The 16,575-nt window shown below is 64.8% G+C and overlaps 1 long non-coding RNA gene across 1 annotated transcript; it reads left to right on the top strand.

Moving 5' to 3' along the window:
• The first annotated feature begins 4,768 nt into the window (after nt 1-4,768).
• Nucleotides 4,769-5,925, top strand: LOC119101421 (uncharacterized). The gene is made up of 3 exons (XR_005094555.1): nt 4,769-4,925; nt 5,327-5,437; nt 5,797-5,925. It is a non-coding gene; the product is annotated as an uncharacterized LOC119101421 (long non-coding RNA).
• Nucleotides 5,926-16,575: the final 10,650 nt, after the last annotated feature.

The raw sequence follows: 16,575 nt of genomic DNA, 5'->3' as shown, positions 1-16,575 counted from the left end.
AGGACACCCGCTCTGCGTGCTGGGCCGGCACCCGCAGGACACGCCAGCCGGGCAGGGGCGTGGGGTGGCGGCCGGCGCCCCTCCGCCTCCCCCCCCCCCCTCCTCCCCCGCCCGAGCGTCACTGACGCCAGCCGTGCGCCGCCGCAGGGGTGACGCGCGAGTCACGGGCTGCCCTCCCGGCCGCCGTGTACCGGGCGCTGCTCGAGGCGGCGCAGCAAATGATGGACGCGCTGGACCTCAACACAACGGCCGTCGAGCCTGACGGCCGGCGGCCAGTCGACGACGCTGCGCCAGTGTCGGACGACCCGGCCGCCGGTCTGGCCGCCAAGGTGCCCAAGGACTTCACGGTACGTGGCCGCTGCCGGAGTCGCGGCTGACGTGGCGCCCGAAGTGAGCTGACGCCGCGGGCATGATTGCCGCGAAAGCTGGAACTTGTCTATGTGAGGAACTGACGCGTGAACGTCACGTTCTTTTAGTTGCAGCAAGAGCTTTTGTCAGCAGGCGCTCCAGCTTGTGTTGACGGCGTCACGGAGGCCAGGCGCGATGGGGCTGCTGCCGCGCGCGTTCCATGCGCCCCTCGCCGGCGCGGGCCACGCCTCACCGCCCGGCCGGCCGGCAGGTGTTCATCAACCTGGTGGGCGTGCTGGACCACGTGCTGCTGGGCCAGCCGGCCGAGCGGTTCCTGCCGTGGCTGCCGCTGCTCGCCCGGCGTCTGGTGGAGGCCACGTGCGCGGCGCCGCTCGTCAGCGGTCTCTACCGGCTTTGCCGCGTGTGCCTGCTCAGGGCCTGCGATCTTCACTACTTCGTGGTGGGTGGCGTCCGCCTTATGACGCGTGCGCGCAGTTTTCTTGTTGTGGATGTGGGCTTGCCTCGTGGTAGGTGTTGGCTCATCTCGCGGTGGACATGGGTTTGTCTCCCGGCGGTGTTGTTCACTTCACATTTAGTGGTGGCTCGTCTCGCGGTGGGCATTGGTTCATCCCCCGGCAGTGTTGTTCACTTCACATTGAGTGTTGGCTCGTCTCACGGTGGGCATTGGTTCATCCCCCGGCGGTGTTGTTCACTTCACATTGAGTGTTGGCTCGTCTCACGGTGGGCATTGGTTCATCCCCCGGCGGTGTTGTTCACTTCACATTGAGTGTTGGCTCGTCTCGCGGTGGGCATTGGTTCATCCCCCGGCGGTGTTGTTCACTTCACATTGAGTGTTGGCTCGTCTCTCGGTGGGCATTGGCTCATCCCCCGGCAGTGTTGTTCACTTCACATTGAGTGTTGGCTCGTCTCGCGGTGGGCATTGGCTCATCCCCGGCAGGTGTTGTTCACTTCACATTGAGTGTTGGCTCGTCTCGCGGTGGGCATTGGCTCATCCCCCGGCGGTGCTGTTCGCTTCACATTGAGTGTTAGCTCGTCTCGCGGTGGGCATTGGTTCATCCCCCGGCGGTGTTGTTCACTTCACATTGAGTGTTAGCTCGTCTCGCGGTGGGCATTGGTTCATCCCCCGGCGGTGTTGTTCACTTCACATTGAGTGTTGGCTCGTCTCGCGGTGGGCATTGGCTCATGTGACGTAGGGCCACATGTCATGTTCAAGCCCAAGTCATCCGATGTGGTCTGATGACTTGGACAGCTTAGCGGTTACTATCGACCTTCTATCTGGCAATGTATGTCAGTACCGTCTAGTTCCTGGCGCTGTCCAGCGTAACCGTTGATGCGAAGCAGCGACCCATGCGCTTGGTCTTCGCGGAGCGTTTAGTCCCTGAAACATGGCGAACTCGAAACACTGCACCGGCTGCCCCAGTCGGCTGACGTTTTTCGCGTCGCCCGTGCTCGCTTTCAAGCGTTGTCGCGCGCTGAACGCAGTCACGCCGTCCGCCGCCAGTGCGACGCGGACGCGGTCGCCATGGAGACGGAGGACGCCGCCGAGCGGCGGGAGCTGCGCCAGCTGCTGGCCGAGCACGTGACGGACACGGCTGCCAAGTGCCGCCAGTACCGGGACGAGTTGCAGGAGGCCTGCGTGTCCATGGTGCTGGCCACGCCGGTGGCGCTGGCGCCCGACTGCGCGCCCCAGCTGCTGCAGGTGGTGGAGGTGAGAGGGCACGGGACACGTTTCTCGGGGTACCCCGATGAAGGGGCGGTCAGGCGGCTGGGGATAATGACGGCACAAATTGAGGACGAGAGTGCACGTTTGACGGAGACGTCGTAGAGCTTGTTTTGTGACATGTTTGCGGTGCCGGTGTTTGTCGCTTTGGCCTGTTGCATCAATGGATTTTTCCTCCGTGTTCTATGTGCTCTCCATTGTCATTGAGACAGCTGGTCTTTTGCTCTCAACACCCACTGCCAGACAGCTGGATTTCCGTATTTGAGTCTTGTGGGACAGCTGGCTTACCCTCGCTAACTCATTCTGTTGCCCAGGTTGTCTCTCCGATGACTGTCTCTCTGACTCTCTCTGTGGGTCAGATGTCTCCCTCTCTGGCCCTGTTTGCGGGTCAGGTAACCTATCTCTCCGTCTCCAGCACGCCTTGTGGAACCGGTGACACTTCTTTTTACTTATGGGGCTGTTGATCCCTAACTAATTCTTAGGCAGCTGCGACGGCTGTCGTGGTGCCGTGTCTGACCCCCTGCTTGGGCCGAGCTGCTACCCATGCGTGACTCCCCCGGCCGGGAGGAGGCGACCCGCTGTGCCTGATACTGTGTGTGTATGGGAGGCGGCTGCCCTCGTCCCTGACCCCTCTGTGTGTGTGGGACTGGGGGGGGGGGGGGGGCTGCCCTCCTCCTGATCCCTGTGTGTGTGTGTGGGGACTGGGAGGGGCAGCTGCCCTGCCTACCCTGACCCCTGTGTGTGTGTGTGTGTGGGGACTGGGAGGAGGCTGCCCATCCTCCCTGACCCCTGTGTGTGTGTTGTGGGACTGGGGGGGCGGCTGCCCTGCTCGCTGACCCTGTGTGTGTGTGGGACTGGGGGGTGGCTGCCATGCTCCCTGACCCTGGTGTAAATCCGTACCAGGTCGGTCTTGCTGGATCTGCTGGCTCTAGTGCTGACTCCATGTTCGGGGCCAGGCCACTTGTTCAGTGCCTGACACCCCTGTAGGTCTCCTGACTTGTCTGGATCAGGTTGACTCGCCTGCTGACTCCTGTTCTGAGCCGGCTGTCTCCCTGCCGCCAGTCCGGCTGACTGGCCCTGTGTCCGTGTCACGGTGGCGCTCCGCGTGGGTCGCAGTCACCTGCCGCTGGCCTGCCGGGCGCTGGACGCCCTGGACCGCTGGCTGCCGACCGTGATGCCGCTCTGCGCCGACAGCCTGCGCCAGCTGGTGCCGCCGCTCAACCAGTACCTCAGCCCGGACGGTGGGCGGGCGGGTGGCGTGCGGTCCGTGCGGTCCGTGCCCCGCGGCAGACACGCCGGCCGCCACACGAGCGGGGCGGGACGGAGGGGGGGGGGGGGGGTCGGCTACCGCGCCAGATTGGGTCGCAGAGGGACGGCTGTCGCGCGGCGCTAGGGCGCATGGTCACGTGCGTTTGGGGTGTTGAACCTCATAACGTTGGGGTTGCCCTGGACTCGTGGGGCTGGTGGTCACTCACAATGATAACTATGTCTGCACTTTCTTGAATGTCAGCATGAGCCTGTGTGCGTCATCAGTTGCATAAGTACTGACTGGCGCCCCCCACTCTTTCCGGACTGCATCTCACACCGCATGCAAGTATCGTGTTCGGTTCTTCAAACGTCTACAGTGGCCGCGCTTTGCAAGCGGCCGTGGTATTTCCATCGCCTCCTTGGTTTCCTATGATGCCATATCGTCTGGCACAGCCCCGGCCGTAGAAGCCACTGCCAAGGCGGCCGGGCTGTCGAGCTGACAGCGGCGCTCTGTCCGCCCGTGCTCGCAGCAGCCCCTCACGCGGCTGGGCCGCACAGTCAGGCCGGAGGGCCCGGCCCGGCCCGCAGCAGGGCCACCGTCGATGTCAAGAAGATTGCCAAGACACAGCTGGTGAGTTGGCGCCCGGCCGCCTTCAGGCATCGGGTTATGGGGGACCGGCTAGAAAAAACAACCTGGGGCATTTTGTGTGACCCGTGTCAGGTTGCTCGGCCTACTCTCGCAGCGTCATGTATGGAGTTGTGGACCGGGGATGCATTATTCTTTAAGGCAGTTCGATGTTTTAAAACTGAGGGATCGTTCACCCAAAGTCCAATGGAGCGTTTTCCTCATGCACGGGGAAAGATCACGTACACTGACGCCTCGGCCGTCGTCGCTCACGCCCGCACGGGCTTCTATGCTGTTCTGGCCCCTGTTAAGTCAGTTTCAAACAAGGGCGCTCTGCTCTTGAGTTTCCCTCGCAGCTCGGCAGGCTCAAGCAGTGGGGTTCTAACGGCCTTGACAGGATGCGGTTCTGGGGCCCGTCGCCGTGGTGCAGGAGCTGCAGAGTTGTATCGGACCCTCTCACCTGGGTCGTGTCCACATGCTTCCATCGGACGCGTCCCGTCTCTCCACCCTGCCGTCGGTCTTCAGTGCGCAGAGCAGTTCACGTGGCCCCCTGGCAGCCCCCGGCCGCATCGGTCCTTCAGTGCGCAGAGCACTGTTCACATTGGTCCCCCCCCCCCCCCCTGGCAGCCCCATGGCCATCAGTCTTCAGTGCGCAGAACAGTTCACGTGGCCCCCCTGGCAGCCCCCGGCCATCGGTCTTCAGTGCGCAGAGCAGTTCACGGGGTCCCCCTTACTGCCGTGATGCTCCGGTGTCGGCGCTATCTGTGAGCGGCCGGTGATGCCGCCGGCAGCGCGCCGAGTCGGAGCTGGAGGCGCTGCGCTGGCGGGTGCTGCAGCTGCTGGGCGCGCTGGCCGCCGCTGGCCTAGTGCCCGACGCCGACGCCGAGCTGGTCGCCTGGAGCCGGAGCCGTGTGCTCCGCCTGGCCGTGCCCTTCCACGACCTGAAGCCTACCCTCTGGCTGGGTGAGCAAGGCGACGCTGCGCAGCCCACGCTGATCCTGGCACGGAGTCCGGAGCGGACCTCTACGCTGTGGTCTGAGATGCACCGTCCTGCGCGGTGACCGCCGTGAGCTGTTTTGGCGTTAGATGGAATCTGTCTCATTTGATCTGGCCCCGACTCGTCTCTGCGTTGTAGGCTACGTCCATAGTTTTAATCGTCGAACGTGTGTGTCTGGCATGCGATGTGACACGCGATCTTGGCGCCCAGAAGCCCAGATGACAGCCGTCACGCGGCCGCGCGCGCACTCATGCCACCGTGCCATGTGGGACCCGCCGGGCATGAAGGGCCCGCCGTGCTCCCGCTGCTGGTAGTCGGTGGGACTGCTGGCGGGTGCGGTCGTGACGCGCGCCGGCTCCGCACGCAGAGGAGTTCCTGCCGCGAGTGGTGCACCTGGCGCTCTCCTCCGGTCACGCGCAGGCCACGGCCTCCGCCTGCGAACTGCTGCACGCCATCACCATCTTCACGCTGGGCAAAGGTACAAAGTGGGGCTCCGTTAACGACTTGGCCATCTCGCGGCGAATGCGAATGGATGTTCAGACGATTGACGCGTCGTTGCTCTCACCATGCGTGGGATGCTCCTGTTGTTGTTGGTCAAAGGGACTAACTCGTGCATCTGTTTGTGTTTGCATCACGCGATAAGGAGGTGATGGGATACCCAACTAGGTTACTATTTGATCTTGCCTGACTTTCGTTGGCTGGCGTAACGAGCATAACGCTTCCTCATTTTCGCGCGGAGCGCTTCTTGGCGCAGGTGGCGCCATCCGCCGCTGCATCGTCGGCTGGTAAGCTGCCGTCGGCTGACGCTCCCTCCCCTCGCCGCCCCTCCGCCGCCAGGCGCCACGAGCTCTGCCGATGGCGGGTGGCTGCGGCCCGTGTACGCCCGCCTGCTGCCGGCGCTGGTGCGGCTGGCCGCCAGCCCGGACCTGGTGGTGCGCCAGCTGTTCGGGCCGCTGCTCACGCAGATCACGCACTGGTTCACCACCGACCGCATGTACCGGCGACCCGAGGCGGCCGCCCTGCTGCAGGCGCTGCTGGTCAGTGGCGCGGCCGCCGCGCACGCCGGTCCGCTCGAGTCGGATGTGGCGCGCCGTTGCTGAGGCGGGCCGGGTCAGACTGTCCAGAACGTTCCTGGCGCGGTACCGAAACGTCCGCTGCCCCTGCTATTTGACACGCCCTTTTCCTGTGGCTTTGTTTGGCGCGCGAGCTCGTGTGACGGCGCAGCAGGCCCGCTGTTCGGCGGTTGTCCGTGCGCTGTGCGGACCGGCGGAAGCCCTGCCACCTCGCTGCTCGCCCGGCCTTGTCGGCTGTCGCACGGTACGGCGGCAGGAGACGGAGGCGTGACGCCGGCCCGCGTGTCCGGCAGGACGGTCTGGTGGGTGCGGCGGACCCCTCGCGCCGGGACGTGTGCGCTCGCACGCTGCCCGAGTATCTGCTCTGGTCGCTGAAGCAGCAACGGGGCAGCGCCGTCGAGAAGGTGGCGCCCATCATGCAGCCGCTTTACAGTTACCTGCGGCACCCGGACCCGTACAGACGGCTCGGTAGGTGACCCGCTGCCATCGGGAGCCAGAGCGGACGGCACTCTCGGCTGCCATGTCGCGCATCAACAGGCTGCTGCTGCGGTGCGATCCGTGCTGTCCTCTGGTTGCCATGTGGCGACGTCAGCTGTGCGGGACATCAGCCGCCACCAGCTGACTCGCAGCCCGTCGCCGACAGGCGGCACGGTGGCCTTCAACAGCATGTACCGAGTGTTCCGTGAGGACTCCTCCCTGCTGGACGTGTACTTGCTGGAAGTGACGGTGGCGCTGCTCGCGGCGTTGGCGCGCGCGCACGCCGACCCGCCGCCGCTGGGCACGGCGCAGGCGGCGGTCGCCGCCGTCACACACTGCCAGCGCATGCTGAAGGAGCGGGCTGCGCTGCTCTGCCAGGTGACACGCAGAAATCCAGGGTGGCTGGGTCGGTCGCCCAGCGGCTGTTGGAGCTCGGCCGGGCTGTCCGGTTGGCTGAGAGATGGACAAAGGGGCTAACCAATGGTGGGATGTCGACCTTAAGGCGGAGTGAGGGTCTCAGACCGTCTCTGCTCAGGAAGTCTCAGCCCTACAATGGGGATGCATTGCCTAAGATGACGTGTCGCGAAAGCATTGCGTCGGGATCCTGCCCTTTGGATCACTTACAGGGTGGCATGACGTCCTATTTGTTATTGTGCTGCTATCGGCATAGTGGACGAAGATGTCCAACCTCGATCCCCACAGCTTCTGCCGTCGCGCACGCAGCGGCCGCGTCGCACCGCACCCTCTGCCCGCCGGCGCCGGGCGGGGGTGCGGGGCCGGCCGGACACGTGACCTCAGTGTGCGCCGGCAGGTCAGCGGCGATCGCCATGTGCCGCCCGGCTGGAGCCAGGCCACGCTGCCGGCGCTGCTCGACTGGCTGGTGCGTCAGTGCGGCGCGCCGCAGGCCGAGTACCGGCACGCCTGCTTTGGTCTGGTGGTGGAGCTGGCGCCGCACGTGCCCGGGGAGACCCCCCCCCCCCCCCCCCCCCTTTTGGATCGGCCTGTTGCTTGTGCACAAAGACGTTCTTCACTGTGACGAGTGAAAGCATGACAACCCGTTTGGTAAACCAACTGATCAGTGTTGGCACGCCGCCTCGGATGGAGGGCAGCGCCACCGCCCGCCGCCGTCCGCCCCTGCTCGTGTGACGTCCGGCCCGCCCGGCAGGCGGCGGCTCGGTGGGCGAGCTGCTGGAGGTGGCCGGCGGCGCGGCGGCAGTGTTCGAGCGGGCGCTGACGGCAGCGGCGCGCGACCTGTCCGCGCCCGAGCCGGCAGCCGCCTGGCTGGACGCGCTGCTCGCCGCGCTCGACGGCTACAGCTGGGCGATGGCCGTGAGCGCGCTGCCGACCGGGTGGCCGCTGTCCGCCGGCTCGCGCCTCCTCCAGTACGTCCAGGCCCTGCTGACGGACGTGTTCGCGGTCGACTTCGGCGGCGGCGGCCGCTGGGCGCACGCGCGCCGGCTGCGCTGCGCGGCGCTGGTGCGCGCGCTGGCCGTGCTCGAGCGGTGCTGCGCCGCGCGCCCGAAGCGACGCGCGACGTGTGGACGCCCGCCGCCTGCGACGTGCTGGCGGCCGCGGTGCTGGCGCCGGCCACGCTCGGTTTCGACGTGCGCGACGCCGAGGTGCTGTCGCTGCTGCCGAAGGCGCTGGCCGAGCTGCTGCGCGCCGCCGCCAGGGCGACCGCTCCCGCGCCGGCCGAGCAGCTGGCAGCGGGTCTGGCGCGGCGCGTCGCCGGCAGTGATGTGTGCAGCGCGCTGGCGGCCGCGCTGGCCGGCGCACACGAGCCGGCGGCGGAGGCTCGCGTGTGTGGACTGAGTGCCGTGCACGAGAGCGGCCTGCTGGCGCGGCTGCCGGAGGTGAGGCGCGTGTGAGGAGCGAGCGGCCGCCGTCAGATGCGTGGCTTTGCAGCTGGTTTACAGGCTGGTTGGGTTCAAGATATAGTAAGAGACATGTGCGTGCTAACAAATTGGTTTCCATTAGCGACTGTGCGAATGTTTCCATCCAGCTCGGCTGTACCGCTCAAGCAGTAAGCGCTGTACATTTGGGACCAGCACAACCTCTAACCCATCCAAGGGGCGATTGTATTGCTTAGTGCTTCCAGTGCCTGGCGGCTCCTGTCATCAGTGACTGCGTCCGTGCCGCAGGTGCTGCCGGCGCTGCGCGTCTCCGGTGATGACCTGTTCCGGACGGTGTGGGACGCCTTCGTGCAGACCACGGCCAGCAGTCTGGCACGCTCGGAGCTGGACCCTTCGGCGCGCCGCCTGGCCGCCGCGGCGCTCTCGCGCCCCGTCTGCAGCTGGGTGTGACGGTGAGGGAGGAGCGAGGGAGGGAGGGAGATCTCCGCCGTCCTCCGGCGGCTGGGTGGACGGGTGAGGAGGAGCGAGGGAGGGAGGGAGGAGATCTCCTCCGTCCGGCGGCTGGGTGTGACGGTGAGGGAGGAGCGAGGGAGGGAGGGAGATCTCCTCCGTCCGGCGGCTGGGTGTGACGGTGAGGGAGGAGCGAGGGAGGGAGGGAGCTCTCCGCCGTCCGGCGGCTGGGTGTGACGGTGAGGGAGGAGCGAGGGAGGGAGGGAGATCTCCTCCGTCCGGCGGCTGGGTGTGAGACTGGAGGGTAGAGGTAGAGGACTGGTGATGTGCCTGGGACTCCTTCCAGTTTATCTGGCTTCATATGGGTGTTTTTCTCAGTGGGGGTGGTAAATCAACCTAAACCAAGCCAGCCGTTGTTGGTGGAGCTGGTGTCTGACCTGACCCGGTCTGACTGACCTGACCCTAACCCGAGCCTACTGCTGGACTCTGCTGTCGGTGGAGCTGGTGCGTGGCGGGACCTTGACCTGATCTGACCCAGCCGAGCCTTCTGCTGGACTCGGCTGCTGTCGGTGGAGCCGGTGGGTGGCCTGACCTGATCTGACCTGACCCAGCCGAGCCTGCTGCTGGACATCGCTGCTGTCGGTGGAACCGGTGGGTGGCCTGACCTGACCTGACCTGAACCCAGCCGAGCCTTCTGCTGGCGACCCTTCTGCTGACTCGTGCTGTCGGTGGAGCCGGTGCGTGGCGGGTCGTCGCGCCAGTCGGGCGTCGAGCGTGGTTGGTTCACGTTCGACCGCCTGTCGGAGGTGCTGGTGCCCAACCTGCTGCGGCCGGCGCCGCGGGAGGCCGTTCTGGTGCCGCTGGTGGCGCGCGCCGCCGCGCACCCGTGCGGCATCGACCTGCTGACGGCCGTGGCGCGCGTCACGGCCGCCAGCCAGCAGCTGCGGCAGAGGTGGGTCGCTGCAGGGACGACTGGGTCGCCGAACGAGTGACTTGGTGCCGTTGTGTGTGCCGTTGGCGAGGATTCGGCGGAGTTGTGTTGCGCTGGGGCTGATACGCCATCTGGCAAACAGTGTGCCAGATGCTCGCTGAGGTCTCAACGAAAGGGGTGTCGCGTTACGGCTGTAAGCGATTTCTAGTTGCTGTTATGTGGTGCTTCGCCCCATCTAAAGCGAGCGACCGTGTGGACCATGGCTCGGTCGGGCAGCGTGTCGTGTGCCCCGCGCCGTGTGACGCCGCCGCCTCACTGTCTGCACCGGCCGTCGCCGCCACAGACACGGCGCCCAGCTGGCCGAGCTGGTGGTCAGTCGCTGGCAGCAGCTGGCGCCGGCGCCCGAGGCCACTCTGTTGCCGCTGCTGTCGCTGCTGCTGCTATTGCACCTGCCGCTGGCCGCCCAGCCCTGGGCCACGCAGCTGGTCAGCTGGTACCGCGAGCTGCTGGCCAGCAGCCGGCTGACGCTCGACCAGAAGAAGCCGGCCGTGCGCCAGCTGTCCGCCATGCTGCGCTCGCCGACGCTGGCCGCCGACATCTGGTGAGCCGGGGCTCAGAGTTAGGCTGTGGCCGGCTCCTTCGAGCTCCGGACTGTTGACTCACAATCTCGCAGTGGCTACTGCAGTGGTCAGCACGGAAGCAGAGATGCAGGCGCCAAGCGATTCGGACGGGGCGTGGCAAATCGCTGCAAGGCTAGAAAGTCGCAATACCTGCGGGTGATTCCTCACATTCGTAGCGAATTGCAGGCTGCTGCTGCTGCTGCAGTTCGGCTCAACCTGTTCGGCGTTGTGAGGGTGCCCGAAGCCGACTCATATCTAGCACTACGACCACCCGTCGCTGTGTGTGCAGCTACTGGAGCTGCCGGTTCACTTATTGCTGCCGGCTGTCGTCAGCCGTCGAGGCCGTAGGCTACTCGTTGTCAGTGGTGTCCTTCGCCGCGCATGCCTGACCCTCTCCGGACGGCCAGCCCGCTGCTGGAGCAGCTGGAGGTGCGCCACTTCCCGCTGGAGTCGTCGGAGCTGGAGCGCCACCCTGCGGCGCTGGCCACCTACCGGGCGGTGCTGGCTGCCCTCTGCGAGGCGTTGGAGCTGACGGCGCACGCGCAGCTGGGGGCCCACCTGGCAGCGCTGCTGGGCCGCGAGCCGCGCCACCCCAGCGCCGACCGGCTGCGGGCCGCGCTCAGGGGCGCCATGGAGAGGTCAGCCGGCGCCCGCGGCCGCCGAGCGCCGCCCCTTGGTGGCGGCACGCTCTGTCAGCCTGTGGGGCGCTGATCGGGGCTATTAGGGCAGCACGCCTAAGGCGCACACATCGCACAGCGGATGGCGCTCTCATCAGAGCACTGACCTTGATGACCCTCATTTCCCGGTCTACTCACTTTCGCGACCTTCGTTCTCGTAGCGTGGCCCCCGGGCCATTAGTGTGACTATTCTACGGCAATGGCGCCTTCGGTGACCCTCACATGTTTGTCTGCCCGCTGTTTCGTTGTCCTTCCTGGGTTCTGTAGCGCGCACCTGGCTCTTGTATCCACGTGGCCCTTCCCTGGTGATGGTTCCCTGTGACTCACATCGATGCCTTTCGTTGCTTTGTGGCCCTTGCCCTCCCATGCCCGTTCCGTTTCGTGTCCTCGCCCCCCTCTTCCCTCTCACATCCGTCTGCCGCCCAGCTGTGACCTGCCGTCCGTCTCGCCGCCAGACATCGCGACCGCCAGCCGGGCCTGGCCGGCGCTCTGCTCATGCTGTTCCGGTGCGAGCAGAGCGCGCCCTCGTGCCGCCGCACCGTGCTCGTTGACTACATGTGCCCGCTGCTGCGCGCCGCCGACGACGTCACGCTACTCGAGTTCTACCGCGAGCACGTGGCCTGGATCGTGCGCGTGATGCGAGCAGGTGGGTGGGCGTCACAAGGCGACGCGGCCGTCATCGCAGTGTGTTGTCGGCCGCTTGGGGAGTTGTTTTGGGGAAGCCGTACGACGTTTTAGAGCAGTTTGTGCTGGGAGGTTTTCGATGCTTTTAAAATCAGTCAGGTTGTTTCTTGCGGTGGATGATGTAGTTTTGATGTCTTTTTCGGATTTTCCAGACCCGCCCTGTTTGGAAGAAGAGTCTGAGGCGACGGAGCAACAGTGGGTCACGCGCATGGGCTGTTTCGCGCTGCTGGAAATCATGTATGCCGCTCTATCGAAGGAGCACGTGCATTCGGCCACCTCGCCGCTGGTGGTGTCATTTACCGGATCAACAGGTATGCAAAGTCGTCAAACTCGAAGTTATGCAACGGGATGCCGATGTAACTGCAAGGATGTCAACTTGATATTTGGGTCATATGGCCAGCTTGCTGATTACTTCGCCTGCGTCACCTGACACTCGACTTGGCGATGAGCTAGGGCGGAACGTCATGCTGTGCGCTGCTCCAAGACGGCCGCAGCCCGCACCGTTCAGTCGTGTTGTGCCGGCAGCGCCGCGTGGTAACGAGCTGACCAAGGCGCTGCTGGATGCCGGCTCAGCGGCGTTCCGTGTGCCGCCGCCGCGCCGTCCGGAGCCGCCGGGCCTGGCCGCTGCGCGCCGCCGCTGCCTCTGCGCCACCTACAACGCGATGGCGGCCGCCGTCTGCGCCACACAGACGGCGGCCAAGTTTTACAACGGTGAGTGGGACGGCGTCTGTGACGGCGGCTGTGCGGAGTCCAGAGCCGCCGCGGCCGGGGGCCTGCTGTCTTTACAGTTGCACAGCAGCGATCGCACTTGCGAGTCGGTGGGGGGGGGGGGGGGGGGGGGGCGGGGCTGGCGGATTGATGAGGTCGTTGGCCTTGAGCGGCTACCTGTGCAGCCGGCACCGGGTGCTGTTGTAGTCCTGCGTGGTGGAGGTGCAAACGTGCGAGTGATACCTCCTCGCCCCGCGTGCCAGTCGGGCTGTCTGTGTGCATGTGTGGGCGTGGGTTGTGAGTGTGAGTGTGAGTGTGAGTGTGGGTGTGGGTGTGAGTGTGGTGTGGGTGTGAGTGTGGGTGTGAGTGTGGGTGTGGGTGTGAGTGAGTGTGAGTGTGAGTGTGTGGGGTGTGGGTGTGGGTGTGGGTGTGTGTGTGGGTGTGGGTGTGGGTGTGCGTGTGCGTGCGTGCGTGCGTGCGTGCGTGCGTGCGTGCGTGCGTGCGTGCGTGCGTGCGTGCATACTGACCGGCCGGCGGCCGTCGCAGCGTTCCTTTTCACCGAGGACGCGGCCAAGCACCAGCTGATCTGGCAGCGGCTGGTGGACCCGGGCCGGCGTTACCAGCTCTCGCTGGACCGGCACGCTGTGCGGCAGTTGGAGGTGTCTATCCGTCGGAAGAACACCCCGGACCTGGACGAGGTGGCGCCGGCCTCCGCACAGGTCAGTCGCGGACTTCGCTGGTCAGCCTTGCTGGCGACCAGTGCTGACAGTCGGCTGGTCAGTGTTCACTCAGGCCAGTGCGGCTGGTCGCGCTTCATAGTCGTCTTCTGCTGTGGGCGCAGCGCTGCCGCGAGGGGCCTGACTGGCCGTCGCTGGCGTTGCGTTTCAGACCTCTGTGCTGCAGTTTCTGTCCGGCAGCAGTCTCTCCAGCCAGCTGACGCGCTACGACTTCAGCGCCGCCGTCGACCTCTCCAGCCAGGAGCTGGAGGCAGCGCCTGCCCAGGCAGAGGTCAGGCTGGTCATCACGCGGGCTGGGCCAGCAGTCGGACACGCGCCGAGGGAACGCAGGCCTCGCCTGGGGCATGTTATGTACCTCGGGTGGCCGTGTACGTCCTGCGAAAGAGTAGGGGGCTGGCTGCACGCGCGCTGGTCGCCGCGAATGAGCGTTACATCGGCAGTATGGTCGCTAACCGCGCCACCGTGCAGTCGGGTATATTTGTAGGACCGCGCCGGGCGCACGAGGCACTTAGAAAACCTACCCCATTGGCTAGTAACCGCTGGGAAGAAACTGCCACTTGTAAAACGACTAGGGGAAACGAATATTTTACAAAGCACCAGCTCGCCGACCAATGGCGTGCAAGCTGCAGACCGCCTGTTGCCCCAGAGGCCATGTCACCCTGACCTGTCTGCTGCGGCGGAGGCCATGCTAACAGCCGCTGTCTGCGGCAGCGGCGGCGACGGGTGGCGGCGCCGGTGAGCTCGATCGAGCTCGAGCTGGACGAGCTGAACGAGCACGAGTGCATGGCCTGCCTCTCGGCGCTCGTCCGCCACATGGTGGAATCGATCGACCCACCGCCCACCATCGGCGTGGTCAGTGAGGGGGGGGGGGCGTACGTTCGCCCACCGGGCCCGGGCTCCGGCTCTTCCTTCGTTGTGAAGATACGTGGAGGGCTGTTTATAAGGTCCGCTGCCATTTCAGTTGTGAAGGGATGTCACAACCTTATGTTAGTAGCCGTCTTGTTGGCCGTTGCCGGCACCAGGTCGTCAAATGTGTAAGTATGTACAATGTTTTATATCTTCAGTGCCGGTCTGCGGTCCCCTGTGGCGTGTGCACTGCAGTCACTCGTCGACCTGCATTGACAGTCTGCACTGTCTCATGTAATGTGTGTGTGCCGTCCCTGTCGGCCTGCAGCCCCGATTTGTAGTCTCCTCTTCTGTGCCATCCTTGTCAGGCTGCAGTCCCCCACCTGCAGTTTCCTCTTCTTTGTCGTCCGTGACGGACTGCAGTCGCGATCTGCGGTTTCCTCTTTGTCGTCCGTGTCGGGCTGCAGTCGCGATCTGCTGTTTGCTCTTCTTTGTCGTCCGTGTCGGACTGCAGTCGCGATCTGCAGTCTCCTCTTCTTTGTCGTCCGTGTCGGGCTGCAGTCGCGATCTGCTGTTTCCTCTTGTTTGTCGTCCGTGTCGAACTGCAGTCGCGATCTGCTGTTTGCTCTTCTTTGTCGTCCGTGTCGGGCTGCAGTCGCGACCTGCGGTCTCCCCGCCGTCTGCCGCAGCCGGCCGAGCCCGCTCGCTGGGTCGTGTGCATCCGAGATCGCCTGGCCTCGGCCAACACGCCGGACAACGTGGTGCTGTTCCTGGTGAGGCTCGTCACCAACAACGAGCCGGCCTTCCGGCCCTACGCCGCCTGGCTGCTGACGACACTGGCGCGACTGGTGGCCGACGAGCGGCTGGGCGCCGAGCTCAATGCCCTCATCATGGACCTGGTGAGTCGGAGCAGAGCCTGGCCAAATGCGGCAGCTGGCGGACGGCGCCGGGCGGCAGCGCTTGGAGGACATAGAAAACATCGTTTGGAGACTGATTTAACCGCGCAGTGGCAGGTGTACATGACCCGGAGGACTTCCCTGCAACCGAGCGGAGGTGTTGAGGATTTTGACAACTAAGGGGCCGGTTGGTTTTGCGACTGAAGGTTAAGAAGCTACTTGCTGTTGACGTTTCCGTGGACGATCAAAGGTTGAACTGGTCGCGTATGTCTGAGTGTGTGCTCATGTATTGCTTAGGCTTATTTTTACTCCTGCAGCTATTAGTTGACGCTTGTTGCTGACTGCTTCAGTTAAGATGTTCTTCAGTACTGCGTGCGGCTTACGTCGTATTTCCTTCCAAATGGCTAGGTCCACATGTAGACTTGTGGTCCGGACCATAAATGGCTAGGCCCACATGTAGACTTGTATTCCAGACCATGAATGGCTAGGTCCACATGTAGACTTGTGGTCCGGACCATAAATGGCTAGGTCCACATGTAGACTTGTGGTCCGGACCATAGTCAGCATTTCCATTGATCATTTGCGGGCTTGAAAACCGCATCACAGCATCCATGGCGTAACGATGAGGTGCGTCGGCGGCGGTCCTGCTCGGAGAGAGCCGGTCACGAGGCGCCCGTAACGCGCCGTGTGTGCCACTGCTCCCCTTTGATACCGGTGTGTGCCGCTGCTCCCCTCTGATACCGGTGTGTGCCGGTGCTCCCCTCTGATACCGGTGTGTGCCGGTGCTCCCCTCTGATACCGGTGTGTGCCGCTGCTCCCCTCTGATACCGGTGTGTACCGGTGCTCCCCTCTGATACCGGTGTGTGCCCCTGCTCCCCTTTGATACCGGTGTGTGCCACTGCTCCCCTTTGATACCAGTGTGTGCCGCTGCTCCCCTTTGATACCGGTGTGTGCCGGTGCTCCCCTCTGATACCGGTGTGTGCCGCTGCTCCCCTCTGATACCGGTGTGTGCCGCTGCTCCCCTCTGATACCGGTGTGTGCCGCTGCTCCCCTCTGATGCCGGCGTGTACCGGTGCTCCCCTCTGAAACCGGTGTGTGATGGTTTTCTCCCTGATGCCGTGTGTGATGGTACTTCCCTCCCCCTGCTGTGGTGTGTGCCGGTGCTCTCCTCACCCCCCCCCCCCTGTGCCGTGCGTGCCGGTGCTCCCCTCTGACGCCGATGTGCCGGCGCTCCCCTCTGACCCCGGTGTGACGGCGGCCGCAGCTGTTCGTGCTGGCGGAGTGGGCGCTGGCCGACATTGTGCCCGAGGACACGGAGGAGGCACGAGCGGCGGCCAGCGCCATGCTTGAGCGCGTGGTGCGGCTGACCCCCAACCAGCATAGGAGCGTCGTCAACAGCATGACGCATCTCTTCAGGTACCTGCCGCACTGCGGCGCACATGCTCTTGTTACTTCGCTTTTCTGATTGCGGGCGATCATTCCCACCATAATCATGAAAATTGTTGCGGAACAAGTTGACAAGCAAACTAAGTGCTGCGGAACACATCCATTTAGCGCAATTTGTACTATTATCACTGGGGTTCCCTCAACGTACGTATCGTCATTGGTGCAAATGGTTCCATCCTCCCGGTCACGTGGCCTGTCGTCTCCGGCGCTCGCCGTAC

This window comes from Pollicipes pollicipes, unplaced genomic scaffold (assembly GCF_011947565.3).
Source record: "Pollicipes pollicipes isolate AB1234 unplaced genomic scaffold, Ppol_2.1 Scaffold_4881;HRSCAF=5763_pilon_pilon_pilon, whole genome shotgun sequence".
Lineage (NCBI taxonomy): Eukaryota > Metazoa > Arthropoda > Thecostraca > Pollicipedomorpha > Pollicipedidae > Pollicipes > Pollicipes pollicipes.
The sequence above is the reverse complement of the archived record's forward strand: the minus strand, read 5'-3'. Positions and strand labels throughout refer to the sequence as shown.